Genomic DNA, 6,795 nt, shown 5'->3' on the forward strand with positions numbered 1-6,795 from the left:
GGCACTATGGATTAGAGAGAAATGTGGGTAGGGTTTCCAATGCCTGGGAAATACTTTGGCGATTTGGAGGGTGCAGAGAGTAGGAGAGCTCTGTGAAATTTTGCACAATAACGCCGCTGTAGAGCCCATCCCTTCATGGCAGCCATTTTCCTAAGAGAATCCTCGACTCTTGCTATGTCAGACATTACTTCAGTTATCATCCCAGGACATCTCAACCTGAGGGGGGATATGATTGAAGTCTATAAAATTATGCTTGGGATAGAAAATGACAGAGAAATTTTTCTCTCTCACAATACTAGAACCAGGGGGCATTCATTGAAAATGCTGGGGTGGAGAATTAGGACTAATAAAGGAAAACATTTTTTCACGAACGGTGATTGCGTTTGGAATATGCTGCCACATAGGTGATGATGGCCACTAACCCTGATAGCTTTAAAAGGGCTCTTGACAGATTTATGGAGGAGAAGTCGATCTCTGGCTACCAATCTTGATCCTCCTTGATCTGAGGTTGCAAGTGCCTTAGCAGACAAGGTGTTTGGGAGCAGCAGCAACAGCAGAAGGCCATTGCTTTCACATCTTGAATGTGAGCTCCCAAAGGCACCTGGTGGGCCACGGCGAGCAGCAGAGTGCTGGACTAAATGGACTCTGGTCTGATCCAGCAGGCTTGTTCTTATGTTCTTAACCCCGCTTAGCTTCTGAGATCTGACATGATCTGGCTAGAAATACATATACGCACAGTGAAAAGAGAGGAAACTGATCGTGTGGATTCGTTCTAGTGGAGATGGATCAAAACAGTCTGCCGTTGAGATAGTAATTTAATGGCATTTTTTTCTGTAAGCTTTAGAGGGTCCGTTGCCCATCCATCTGGAACATATTTGCACTCATCGTAGTCATAGGAATAAAACAAGTATTGTGACATAATCAATGTGTTGTACTAAATGACAACTGTTCTTTTCAGCTTTAAGTGTAACTTATTGCTCCTTGTGGTTTTCATTACGAGGAAATGGAGTAAAATGGCAGTGTTAAAGAAGGGAAATGGGTCATTTAATGCTCAACAATCCCTGTGGGAGAAGTCCCTGACGAGCCTTCTGAGGTAAAAGATGATTCTCGAGAATAGTATGGTTAATAGACTTCCAGATGATCATACTTATCAGCTCCAGCATGGCCAATTGGCCATGCTGGAAGGGGCTGATGGGAATTGTAGTCCATAACATCTGGAGTGCCAAAGGTTCACCACCACGGGAGTAGGCAGTAGCCAGCCTTCCTCACTAGGAGGGGTTGTAGCGTTTGTAGAAGGGCCTTCAGAAAAAAGGAATGCAAAATCAGTAATTTCCTCACAATCCTGATTACCAACCCCAATTCTACAGATAGGTGCTTCTGCTCTATGTATGATGTTAAGCAAGAAGTGCTAATCTATGCAGGATCCTATATTTACATGTCCTCTCACATGACAGGGCTCACATCTTTACCTCACTGTCATCATCAATATATCTAGTACCCTGTTTCCCTGAATATAAGACATCCCCAGAAAATAAGACGTAGTAGGGGTTTTGCTGAAGTGTGAAATATAAGGCATCCCCCCAAAAGTAAGACATAGTGCATCTTTGGGAGCAAAAATTAATAAAAGACACTGTCTTATTTTTGGGGAAACACGGTAGTCAGCATGGCCCCACCTGTAGATACTTACATCTTCAGATTGGAGTCGTGTAGACTGAAGGGAGTTTTCTCCCCAGCAAATTTGGGGACCCCCCCCCCTTTGCAGAAAAATCTGAAAAGATAAAAAGAGTGATTAAACTCCTCCCCAAATGTGAAACAGTGTTTGAGCTAGTGCACACAACATTGACCCACTAAGTAAACTAGAGGAGACAGCATTACTGTCCGCAGCAGTGGCGTAGTGGTTAAGAGCAGGTGCATTCTAATGTGGCGGAACCGGGTTTGATTCCTCGCTCTGCTGCCTGAGCTGTAGAGGCTTATCTGGGGAATTCAGCCTGTGCACTCCCACACACACCAGCTGGGTGACCTTGGGCTAGTAACAGCTTTTTAGAGCTCTCTCAGCCCCACCTACCTCACAGGGTGTTTGTTGTGAGGGGGGAAGGGCAAGGAGATTGTAAGCCCCTTTGAGTCTCCTACAGGAGAGAAAGGGGAGATATAAATCCAAACTCTTCTTCTTACATGTGAGTAGGAGAGGAAAACTATTATGGGCACTTTCGCGCATGCAGAATAATGCACTTTCAATCCACTTTCAATGCACTTTGCAGCTGGATTTTACTGTGTGAAATAGCAAAATCCACTTGCAAATAATTGTGAAAGTGGATTGAAAGTGCATTATTCTGCATGTGTGGAAGTGCCCTAAATGCTGCTGCCTCAGCTGTTCTCCACAGGTTAATAAATAGGGCGATTGAGGGATGGGAGGGAACTGGGCAGAACAGCAGCAGAGAAGGATAGATGGGAGGCCAGCATGACAGAGGAGGATGTAGCTGGGGTGCAGAGCAGAGGAGAGAAGGTGTAACTACTGAGGTTTAGAGATTTATCAAATGGCAAAGACTTGAGGGATGAGTTGCGCTGCTTCTAGATTGGAAGCACCACATAAACAGCTGTTTGTGAAGCACAACTACATTCTCCAAAGAAAGCATAAAAAACACAGGTAAGCAATCTGAAAGGAATCATACTTTAAGGTACAAATTGTGCACCAGTTGCTGGGTACACTAGTTAAGAGTGTTATGCTAGGATTTAGGAGAGCCATATTCAAACCCTTTCCAATAAGGAAGCTTACTGAATGACATTGGGCTACTCACAACACTCTCAGACTAGCCTACCTCACCGGGTGCTTGTGAGGATAAAATGGAAATATTGAAAGCCACATGGGATTTTGCTTGGGAAGAAAAGTGGGGTATAAATGAAATAAAAATAAATACATCTACTAAAGTACAACCACAAGATCATATATCCGAGTCCTACATGAGGAATCTCTACTCATTGATAAGGCCAACAACTCTGCTTTGGCTATCTTGGCATTTATGTGAGAAAACCAGATATGGGCCTAACGACATCAACAAAAACCCTTCTCTAACAGGCTGGGGTCCTAGTGGCCTCCTAAGCCAACTGTAGAAGAAGTGAGTGAATTGACTGCCCTGTGCCCATAGCCTTTTGGACCAATTGCCCATATGCCAAAAGGAAACAGAGGGTAAATGGAATAAGACAGTGGTGGGATCCAAAATTTTTAGTAACAGGTTCCCATGGTGGTGGGATTCAAACAGTGGCGTAGCGCCAATGGGGCTGGGCGGGGCACGACGGGGGCGGAGCATTAATAATTTCTCTGTTACTGTAAAAAACTCTTACTGTAAAAAAAAGTTCCTAATTTCCAGCTGGTATCTTTCTGTCCATAATTTAAACTCCTCATAGCAAGTCCTATCATCTACTGCCAACAGAAACAACTACTTCTCTTCTAATTGACTGCCTGTCAAATATTTAATACTTTCAAATACTTAATTTTGTTTCTAGAAATCAAAAGAAGGATATTTTCCTTAAACAAGGAACTTTGCCATATTTCTAAAACATGTTTTTAAAACAGCCCAACAGGGAGAATTATCCCGTTTTCTACCTTCGCTAACCAGCCACATAGGAAACAACAGGACTTTATGATTTTTGGATCTAATGGAATTTCTAACGGAAAAGCAGACCCAATTAGTAACCCCCTCTCGGCACACACAAATAATTAGTAACCCCCTCTCGGGAACTGGTGAGAACCTGCTGGATCCCACCTCTGGAATAAGACCTAGGAAGCATTACAGCGCTTTAACATTATACAACCTTGTAATTAAGTTGAACAATAGAAATTCCAGAATGCTTTGTAAATATGGCTAGTAATTAAAGTATTAGGAAGTTTTCTCTCTAAAATAAATTTGCCCCAGTATAAATCGCTATTCCTAAATGATCTTCGTGCAGCTCAGTCCATATGAAATACAATTGACTGGGCATGGATGGTACACAGTCAAGGGAATTTAGCAGCAGGATACAATATAATATCACATTCTGGGAATACGTTATTTATATTATTGTTGATAACAGTGGTGAGTAATACACAACACTTCAGGCATTCTTCGGGCGTTCTAGGCAATGCCAACTAGCGAGAGGGGTTTCTTAAATGAAAGAAAAAGGAGCGAATGTTTGATGAAGGGACAGCATGGAAGCAAAACTGATTTTGCAGTTGCTCAGCAACCCAGTGTGAAAGGCCTGCTTTTCAAGACTGCTTTAACTAGATTTGACAGGAGAGCAATAATAAGTGTGAGATTAATATAAAAGGTATAGATTATTCTGAACTGACATGCAGACATGTCAAAATGGAGGCGTGCAATTTAGGTTCTGTTGAGAGGGCATGCTACCAAAACTAACAATTGGGTGGTAGGCTCATTATTACTAGCACAAAGTGGTTTTTAGATGAGTTACAAAGCCCTACATCCCTTCTTTTGGGTGTTCTGGCATATCGCTTCAGATCTGATTGTTAGCACTATTCAGCCGACTGTGACTTTCTGTGCCACGCTTTTGTTGCAAAGTAATGTTGAGCTTAAAAAGACAGTTTTTAATATGCCATGCTGAATCAAATCCTCGGAAGAGCTGTGTTTCAGTCAGCTTGTCAGATGGGTATCTTCTAGAGTTGGAAATGTTAATTCATAAACTATTGTAATTGTACGCCCTGGTACAGCTTGCATAAGGTATTTATCCTGTGCGGTGGGCACTACTTTTGTGCTACTTTCAAGATAGCACAAGGATAGATCTCCCTTGTATATCGCGACAAGGCACAAAATTGCATTAGTTTATGAATTGACATTTCCAACTCTAGAAGATAACAATAGGAACAGCATGGTGGGAAAAGGGGGGATGGGAATGGGGCGGGCCACATGATGGCACACGTCTATTAGCAGATACAGCTGAATGTCATCAGCATATTGATGGCACCCCAGCCCAAACCTCCAGATCAACCCAGCAAGAAGGTGTATGTAGATATTAAACAATATTGTTGAGAGAACTGCTCTTTGTGGGACGCCACAGACCAATGATCGGCAAGTGGAACTTCTCTTGCCAATTACAGCCCTCTGTCCCCAGCCTCAGAGAAATGAGCATAGCCACTGCAAGGCTAACCCACAAATCCCCACATCAGCAAGAGGGTTGGTCAAGATGTCATAAGTAAACGAAGCAGGCATTCACTTTTGACTGCAGTGAAACTGTGTAAATCTGCTTTTGAGAAACATGGACAATAAATAATATAAACAAATGAATATATATTTCTTACTGAGCCGATGCTAGGCATGTTTTGGCACTAGTCAATGCATATTCTTATCTTGTTTAATCCCGCTGTGTCATCTCTTTAATTGCACATTTTAGATTGTAAGCACATTGGGGCAGGGACCTGTATTCTTGTGTTCTGTCCAAAATCGTGCTCCCTGCATGGATAACATTTTAAGCCTGGCCTCAGCTGTTTTCCAGAGAAGAAGCAGATGGAAGAAGCGTGCTCCCCCACCCCTCCTGGAAAGCACCTTTCTCCAGCTGTCAGATGCAGAGATGTAGAAAAAACTGTTTCTGACTGCAGCAATGAGGATGGTAGGATAAGTCCACCACTCTAATCAAAACCCACATCACTGTGAGCCAATCGTATGTCTAAAATCTAAGGGTGGTTCCTTCACATGAATTTTTAAAAATCCAAAAGGGCTAAGGATTATAATGCTGAGAGGGGAGGGGACCCCACTGAAAATTTGATCTCCTTCATTTCCTTCCACTGTCTTTCCTCCCAAACTCAGATATACAGTAACTGTTTCAAGAAACAATTGTTGGGAAAGCGGGACACATATCAAACAATATTTTTCACATAAAATACCCAATCCCAACATTCACCAGAACTTGAGTAAGCCCTGGAGCAAACTCAGATGTAGAGGAGGCCCTGCCGCTCTGCTCAAGAGGAGGGTGCAATCCTGGTTCCCTGCAGAATTGTTGTCAATTGTATTAGGACATAGATCAAGTGGTTCCATTTTTTCCACCCTGGCCTTTTGGTGAAAGGCTGAACAAGCATGTATCAGATGAGGCTGGATGGCTGCACTCCTCTATAAACGGGCCTGGAAGTGAATTGCCTTGTAATCGGTGGTGTTTTACAGACATGAAGATGGGAACTTGTAGGGGGTCCACACATTTCTGCAATCATCTGCAGTTTTCCTGGGCAGGCAAGAACATGTTGAAGGCACATGATTACAACAGTGAACAATCCAACTATGCATGGAACTTGTTTTGTGACTGTATTTACCACAAAGTCCATCTTTGGCCCCTCTTTAGAAGGTCTGTTTGCAACCTGGGCTAGATCATCAGCTGTCAGGAAAAGTCGTCTTCAGTGGCATCAACAGCTTCTATTGCTAAAGCAGGGAGAGACCCGTTGTCATATTCTTTTCCTGTCCTCGGGTTGTGTGCACACATTTTAACATTGTGACCATGTACTTTATGCACTGCATTTCATTCCACTTTCCTTGGAGCACAGAGTCTCCTTCATGTATTCCTAACAACAGTCCTGTGAGGGAAGTGACCATGACAGGGAGGGAGCTGCAGTCAGCACATGAACCCAGGCATCCTCAGTCCTCCTGACTCCAACCACTAAACCACACTGTCTATGCACCATTTTAAGAGCTAGTTTCGCCCTCCAATAGATCCAAAAATCACACTACTGGGGCTGCAGTATGCCGGACTGTAAGTTCTACCCAAGAGCCCGCTCACCGCCTTCCCCAAACCGCGTTTGCACTCACGACCAACCCCAGC

The sequence above is a fragment of the Sphaerodactylus townsendi genome, linkage group LG11, assembly GCF_021028975.2.
Source record: "Sphaerodactylus townsendi isolate TG3544 linkage group LG11, MPM_Stown_v2.3, whole genome shotgun sequence".
NCBI lineage: Eukaryota > Metazoa > Chordata > Lepidosauria > Squamata > Sphaerodactylidae > Sphaerodactylus > Sphaerodactylus townsendi.